Raw genomic sequence first — 9,180 nt, forward strand, 5'->3', positions numbered from 1 at the left:
TTGGTTTATCCTGCATTTTTCCTTTCCCCTTTACTGCATCACGAAAGGTACCTGAGGTCTTTGAGCCAGATCCGTTGCTGCCTCCACGTAGTCTTAGATTAAGGTATATGGTTGTATCCTGACAGATCCCATATTCCTGTAGAGTAAGATGGTCCTGTAGACTACGCCCTGCACATATCAGGTTCTGGTGTCTTGCGGGTATTCCAAGTTGGTTTTGTATTTTGTTTTTTAGCTCTTGTATGTTTGAATTCTTGCTGAGTCGCATGCAACAGTGGCTGCCCCCTGTTTGTTTGATGAAGATCTGGATCCAATCTTTACCCTGACAGTCCCCTGTTTTTTTTAAATTATCCACCCCATAGGGTTTCCAGATCTGGCTGTCCCTTGGCAATGGTTCCCAGACAGAGCCCCATGGTATGTAGGTACTTAGATCTACATCATATATTAACAGAACTGTAAAATGGGTTTTTCCTTCATACCTTAAAAACATGCTGCGTTTTTCCATCCTGAAGGCTCCGTTTTTACTGAAGAACGCTCCCTCGCTCAAAACGCTTGTGCCGTTCCTGGGGTTTTCGACAAGTTTGGGCCGTGTGATTTTATGGTGGGTCAAAACTGCAATCCGCATTCCCCTAATCTTGCGTGCAGGAAACGCGTATGGAGGGATTCCGCCTCCCAGGTGGATTCTGCACCCAAAAGACTTTTTTGTGGCCCGATTTCTGGTTTCTCGCCTCTTGGCGATTCTTTCTGCCGGATCCTCCATTAATGCCTTTGACCCATCAATCAGCTGAAAGTTGGGGCGAGGGTCGCTTGCAGTGTCGGGGGTTTCGGATCTTTTCCTGGTGTTTGGCCTCTTTGTCAAGCCCGATCCGGCGTTTCGGTAAGCTTCAGTACAAACCCTCTTGAAAACGATCCCGTGAACAGTACTGGCAGTGGCCGGCCCTGCAACGCCACCGCCATCGACCTCAGTGACTGTATTTTCCTTACCTGCGCACACGGAAACCCCAGCGATGGCCATCGTGATCCTTGCGGTAAAAAATCCTCCGTTTAGGTTTTTTTTTTTTATTGTTAATATTAGTTTAATTTAGTTTGAACATTTTGTATTTTTTTTTTTTACTTTCCGTTTGTAAATTTAATAAAGTGAATACAAATTAAAAACAAATTTTCAGTTTTTAAAAAAAAAAAAAAAAATCAAAATAACCCAAAATAATTTTTTGTGATTTTATTATTTTATTTTTATTTTTTTTTTTAACAATACAAAACAAATTTTAGTTTTATTAAAAAAAACAACAAAACACATTAAATAAAAAAAAAAAAAAGAAAATAATTAAAAAAAATATCAAAACAATTCAAAAAAATCAAAATAATTAAAAAATTGCAAATGGAAATTTCATAACAGCTGAAAACATTTTATGCTAACTTGTCTTGTTGGAGTTAGGAACTAGCGCGCAAAGGCAACAGGTAAAAAATTCATTTCATTTTATTTTGATTGCTAAGCATTCATACTCATTCTTGCATTTTATATCTTTCGAAGAGCTCTTAAAGTTTTCATGCAAGATTTGTACTAAGCTTTTACAGGCGCGCGAAGATCCAAGTTCATGCAGATGTGATCTCGAGAAATCACATTCATCATTGAAAGCTTGAAGGAGTTAATTAAATATGTCATGACATTTGTCGCTACACATAAATCTTTTGCATCATGATATGTTTACCCACACTTCTCCTTCAAAGCATCATCAATCATTCATATTAAAGTCCATCGATTCATTGCCTTATCCATCATGACTTCACACATGTCTACTTCTCTGAGTCGCATATATTTTTTCCTACCTTTCAATTCATCTTTTTGCCTCATGAATAAACCATCCATCTCTCTACATTGCCTTGCTTTCCTTACCATAAAAATTGTTTGGCCATAACATCTTGTATTTATAGTCCTACCAATCATTTTGTATGAACTCGCGTTGAATGATGTGGGATTCCTTAAGGCCCACCTTTCAACAAGTCTTGACCCATCGACCTCAACACCTTATCTGGGACAAAGACTAGAGTCATTATTAGTACCTTGAGGCTTGCATGCCCTAATGGCAAGTCTTCTCGCCAATGAACAATGGGAATACATTAATGTCTCTTGTTTGTTGGATCTTGCAAGTGGCTCGACATAAGCTCATTTATTCGCACTTCGCAAGATGTACTTGGGTACCTTGGCACTCATTGACATTAATGGTGAGTTTGCCTCGCATTGGTTAACGACATTCATCAATGGTCGGTAATCCAATGACTTCTTTCCATGTTCGACATCGACACATTCATTCACATGGAAAGAATTGTGCCACGATATGGGACGAGATGAAGACTATATGATTCAAGAGTAGATTCAACAGATTCAATAGTAGTAATAAAGGATCCACATTCGCGACTTCATCCATCATATATGCAACCAAGACACAGATCAAATTCTTGTATTCTTGATTCCATGATTCAATAGCAGAAGCTACACTTTTCTACATATACACAGTTTGTCCACTCAGGTAAGTAAAGGTATGTTCTTTTCTAGCTTTTTATCATACAATTCCTTTAATACTAAAATTATAATTTTTGGAAAATGTTTCACCATGTTCATATTCACATTCATACTCCATTATCACCTTCCATATGTCATATATGTCCTTTCTACACATATCATCCTAACCAACATACTTTTTCCAAACAACTACTATTGCATTATGATTCAAATGTTACATGTTTTGCAAATAATGATCAAAGAAAGAATGGTTGATTAAATGTTTTCAAAGTCTTTTGATGCAACACAAAAACAATGAAAGTATTGTTACACAAGAACCAATACTAATCAAATTTTGGTTGTCACACAAGAACCAACCAAAATAATATGTTGCAATCAAATGTTTTTAAGAGAGAAGACTTTGCAAAAAGGAACAAAGTTGTCAAAAAGAAAATTATGTGAAGTTAAAAAATCGATATCAGCCAAAGTTCATGTAAAAGCAAGACAATTCAAAAGATCAAATCATGATCAATGTAATAGATTGCATGAGGACATGCAATAACTTAAGTTGGGGGGTATGTTGGGCCGCCAAATTAACATCAATTTTCACTCCATTTTCACCTTTATCCTCATTTTGTCACCTCATTTCATCATATTATCATTACATAACCCTATATTTCCATTACCATATGAGTTTATATTTTCATTTTCCAAAGTTATTAATTTCATGTATTTAGAGTGAATTTATGATTAAAAGTTAGAGAAATAACATGTATTTGCTTATACCTAAAAGTGGCTTGAGTTTGATGACATGTGTAGATCATTTGGAAGCTTCCAAGGCACCCTTATGTGGTCTCCCAAAATCAAATTCGAATTTCAACTCAAGAGGTGGACCATATTCCAAGGAGAAAGATCATGGAGATTTTGATGTGTCATGGGATTTGTATCTAGTATTTAGGGATAAGTTGAGACAAGTATGGGTCTAGTAGATATTTAAGGGATCTACATTTATTGAGTAGATATCCCTAATTCATGTATAAATAAGAAGAGCATCCTTCAAAGGAAAGGAGGAGGGAGAGAAAACAATTATCAGTTATTCATTAGCATTAGATTTATGTTCATTCAACATGAATAATACCACTTTCTCCAAATCATGAGTTATGAGTGTTGTTTGATTCTTAAGGTGTGATAGTTGTTCATGTGTGGTCATTGAGGAATGGAAGGATCCCCATACTGAGATAAGTACACTTTGTTGTAAAGTAATGTTGTGAATATACTAATTTTAATTATGATGTTCATCTGATTTCTTTGTTGTAAATACTTGTAGATCATTTCAGTATGAATTCATGTTGTGGCCATGTTTTGTTGTGTGAAGGTTGATCTCCTTTCAGTAGCTAGTTTTGATGTGAGAAGGACAACCAGAAACTCCTAAGTTAGGAGTCTCTTCTCCATGAGCTAGATTAAATTGAAATAAGATTTACTTTCTCATATGCTTTCCTAGATTACATTTATGTGAATATTGATTCCCTTTCAGTATATAGTTTTTATGTGAGAAGGGCAATCAAGTCCTCCTAAGTTAGGAGACTCTTCTCCATGAGCTAAGAATTGAACTAAAAACAATATTTACTTGCTTTCATTTATATGCTTTCTTTCTTGCTTTCTTAGGTGTTTGGTAATGTTATTATAGGAAGATTGTAGAAGGACAATCAGGACTCTTGAACAAGAGACTCTTCTCTATCTTCTAAAGTAAAATAATTCCATTGATCAAACATTTTTTATGCTTTCATAAAATAGATCTGATAGTTTAGATTTGTAATATGCATTTCCATTCTAAACAAACTTCCTACACCTATTTCATCTGAGGTCCCATATATTTTGGTTTTATTCTAAGTTTACGATACCCCGGATTGATAAATTAAATGACAGGGATTTAGCAGACAACTAAATCGCCCAACACTCCCACCAACTAATTTGCGAAAACAGGACAGTGGTCCTTATCATGCCCCTGGCCTTTACATTTTATGCACCATACCTCCTCACGCGCCTCTAGCGGAGGTGTGCTATCCTGTTTCAAACTTTGCATTTCCAGACACAAATTTTGCAGTTGCACGTGGATTTGTTGGACTCCTGGACTAGGATCTTGTATAGGGGTCTCATGTAATCTCATTGCCATCTCCAAGGCTTCGGCCTGGGTGGAAAGCTTTTGTTGTGACAGCGTCGTCCTTAAATGTGGTGTTAAGGATGCTACAAACTAGGCACATTGTTGTCCATTCGTCAAAGTCATGTTGGCTTCGCGAATCATACTTTTTAGCCTCTGGTCCAGATCCCAGGGGGTCTCACATGGGAGCATCAAAATCTCCTTAAACCCGATAATTGATTGTGTCTTTGACTTTGGCTTGCTAAATTCCCTATTCAGCGTGGCCTGGATTTCTCCGATTCCTACGTTTGGATGGTCATTAGAATGCTTAATCTACCATGTTAATGTGCAATCCTACAATGCACTTACCAATTTAGCCTCCTCTATATTGTCATCCACGACTCCTTGTGCTTCTTATATTGTCCTTACCACGAACCAGAATTGGTCTAGATCTTCATTCCCTACTCCTCTGAATATCGGTATTTTGATTGCACTCGCATAATGAACTGTGGTGGTGGCGGAGTTGGGGTGGGTGGAGATGAAGGTGAAGAGGGTGAGACAGGTGGCGGTGTAGGTGGAGGTGGTAAGCGTGGAATTCGATGTCTTATCAGACTGACCGCACTTCTCGGAGAAACTTTCGTGAGCTCTTCCTCGCCTTCCTGTGAGGGTGAAATTAAGGCACTAGTTTCTAACTCTTCACTACTTCCATTTCTATAGATCTTCCCACTTCGCGTAGTCCCAAACATTAATTTATTCGCATAACCCGCTTTTCACACAATAGCATCTTAATCCAAGTATTCAAAGATATAATATACTTACCTTGCAGTCATTTGAGGAAGCGTTGTTCCGCCTTACTGTAGTTGACGGTCATATCTACTGCGAACTCATTGATAAATATTCCTATAATCCGATTGAGCCAATTGTCCACAGCTTGTGCGATCTTATCTCCTAACGCTTCTAGTCTGCGCACTAATTCTGCGGTCCACACGATTGGTTGGTTGAGCCTACACCTTCCCTGACTGTCTGCTACCTTCGCGATCCACTCATATAGGTCAGAAGGAAAGGATACAATGAAAATTTCATGGATTTTCATATATAAGTAGCGCTCCAACCACTATTCCTTAGATACTCGCAGATTCTTGTTTTCTTGTGCCGCGAACTCGTGAATCTTCTTGTCCAACCACCCTTCAATTTATTTCTTGGTTGGATTCTAGTGACACAACATCAAACATCCCTTATGCAGATCCTGGTCCCGGCAATGGAACCATTTGTTGGCTTGTAGGGGCCTGACCCAGGTTCAGAGGTAATTTAGCCAAACAAATTCCGATACTACTAGCCCTTTCGGAAAAAATTCGTGGAGCGCGGACTGAGGTCTCACCCGAAGTAGTATGGGAGAGTGCTAGAACCAGGTTTCTACACCCTAGAGATGTCTGATGATTTCCTTTGGTCCACGATTTGACCCTGCATGCACGTTGCTATGCGCACCTATCTGTACCTCGCAACCTATGAAGCTACCTTAGCACAGCCCTACTCGGGGCTCGATCCGCATTAGTACCCAATCCCTTACTATTAACCCAATATTAGTTGATCACTTAGCTTATCTGCATGTCTTTAGTTATACTTAACAATGTTCACCATTCATACCAGTGCGCGCAATAAATAAAATAGTATAATTGCAAAAGATATCAACCATATAATAGCTCAAAATAGATACACAAGATTTGGAATCAAACTTCTCTTTGTTATTCTTCTTCCTTGGTTACAAACTTGACTCCGCCCTGCGCACTCAGCAGCAGGGGTCTGAGACTTCCGCATTCCACTCGACCTTAGATTGGTTGAACCAAATCTCTCTTCAGCCAATCACCCCTATGTCATATTCCAAATATGAAGGTAGGATCTCATGAGACAAATCGATCAAAACCGAACCCAGGCTTCCAGAGGCTAAACCACCTCAACACTCAACCAGTGATTTCACCTCATGTTCAGACCTCACTAACCATAACCAGATTGGTCTCTACCAAAGTTTTCCAGAGAACTAGAGAGTTTGTTCCAATCCAGCTTCCAGGACTAGTAACTCAACCCACATTGCTACCAGACTCCTGAGCATTTGTCCAACCAAGGCTCTAGGACTAGTAACTCAACCCATAGTTGTTGCTGAGCTCTAGAGCATTTGTCCAACCAAGGCTCCAGGACTAGTAACTCAACCCACCAAGATCTCTAGAGCATTTTTCCAACCAAGGCTTCAGGACTAGTAACTCAACCCAAGTTGTTGCAGGGTTTCCAGAGTGTTTGTCCAACCAAGGCACCAGGACTAGTAACTCAACCCAAGCCGTTACAGGGCTTCGAGAGAACTTTTCCAAGTAAGGCTCCAGGACTAGTAACTCAACCCAAGTCATTATATAGCTTCCATAGCGTTTATCCAACCAAGGCTCCAGGGACTAATAACTCAACCCACAACCAAATGAATATGAGAACCAACTAGAAAACAAAAGTAAAACCCACAACACCATCGTTATCTAGAAAATGGTAAGGCTGGGCAAATCCACCATCAATCCAGGCATTCCTCCATGCCAATGACATATCATAACCAAGAAACCACATGCATGTGTCATGCATGCCAAAAATAGAAATGAAATCATACATGCAACTCAATACCTACAAGAAAAACCCATTGTTGATGATGATCTCGATGTCCTCTTATGCTTTCCTACTTTTTCTTTGCCTTCTTGCTCCAAATTCCAAGTATTTCACGCTCCTCCAACAACGCTCCAAGAAACTCTAAGTGTCCAACAGTATGAGGGAGAGAGAGAATAGAACATAGCTCCACAAAAACCTATCAAAATCTTGCCAATTGATCCTCATAAGCATTTTTATTATTGAGGCCTCTATTTTCTTCATTTCCCATTATTTTCCTTCAATTTACTCCTCACATGCAACCTGTGACCTTTCACCTTCCTTTTCTCCTAATTGCCATTATTTTCATAAATAAATTCCAAATAATTCCTCATGCCTTTCCAAATCAATTTCCATTGCCTTTGCCAATTTCCTTAGCCATTAAAAAACCGAAGTAACACCCACTAGGATAGCTTGGAATACGTGTCCCATGACCATGGTCTTATATATTTTTACATGGATTTTTAACCAGGGTTGTTACGGAACCATCCCCCTTGGGGGAACACTGTCCTCAGTGTTCAATGACACCTAAAACCAACAAGACTACTGACAACTGATGAGCCTCAGTATTGCAACAAGAATGTTGCAACTCCCAAGGCTACTGACTTTAATTATCAACCCAAGGTTCGTACAAAATTAAGAGGTATCGGCACTATATGTGCAGCATACAATATGTCCTTCCTTTGTTGTCATGATCTAATGGAGTGCATGTACTGAAACCAAATCCTAAACTAATTGTAGAAAGCGAAATGCTCGAAATGGAAACCTTAACCTATTGCAAGTAATAAAGTACAAGGAAAGAAACATATTCTAATTGCACAAAGATCATGAACTAAATGTAAAAGAAACCTAACTTAACCCTATTTATCACATGTTATGATTTAAACTAACTGAGCATGGAATCTAATCTAGGGAGTATTAACTGCTATGTGCATGTGTGAATATAAAAGAACTACTTTTTTTAATCTTTTTGTTTTATAAAATGCAAATGCTAATCCTCACTTGTTCTTTGGCAGGGGAGACAGGTATGGAGGAAGAGGGGTACAATGATTTTGATGGCTTGGAGGACAAGTACGGACCTAATCCCAACTTCAATGATGATTTTTCTCAATTCGAGCTCAAAACAAACCGCTACAGGATGTACTAGTTCTCCTACAGGATCCCCTAGTTCTCTTACAAGATCCCCTATTTTACTAGTAACAGGATGTTACAAATTTACTATACGAAATTATAATTCATTGAATGACTACGAAAATCAAACCCAAATTGGATGGAAAGAAAAATCATTGACTAGGATGTCTTAGGTCCCCATTCCAAGTGGAATCAGTCAAAAATACCTCTGTTAACCCATGCTAAAATATAGTAGAAAATTACTAGTCGAAAATCTAGAAATTTGAGAACTAGTGAGTTAGTAAATTTATAAAATGCATAACCTAATCAAGTGCAAATGAAATGGCATATTTTTTTTTATGAACTAGGATTTTTTTTATCTAATGCAAGTGGAACCAACTCGATTGAAGCTCGTTAGCATTCTCTAAAAAATAACAGAAATTTAATGTTCTTTGCCACAAAGGAGTTCCATAAATCTAGATTTGGGAATAAGAAGACTAATCCAAGTAGCTCAATGATTACTGTGACCTTCAAAATATTTTCTAAGGATGAAATTATGCCTGTGATCCTGAAAAAGAACTTGGTGGGCTCCAGTATTGTAGCAATAATGCTACAACTCCTGGAGCTTCCTATCTCTAATTTTATCAACCCGGTAGTTCGTACAAACTTGGAAGCGACGGTGCTGTATGCACAAGTACTAGCTCTTGTCGCAGTTGTCACTTGGTCAGCTGGCACAAGTCCGCTAGGGCTCAAGCCAACTTCT

The sequence above is a fragment of the Pinus tabuliformis genome, chromosome 7, assembly GCF_031772625.1.
Source record: "Pinus tabuliformis cultivar Carrire ecotype Pingquan chromosome 7, CPIR1, whole genome shotgun sequence".
Classification (NCBI taxonomy): domain Eukaryota; kingdom Viridiplantae; phylum Streptophyta; class Pinopsida; order Pinales; family Pinaceae; genus Pinus; species Pinus tabuliformis.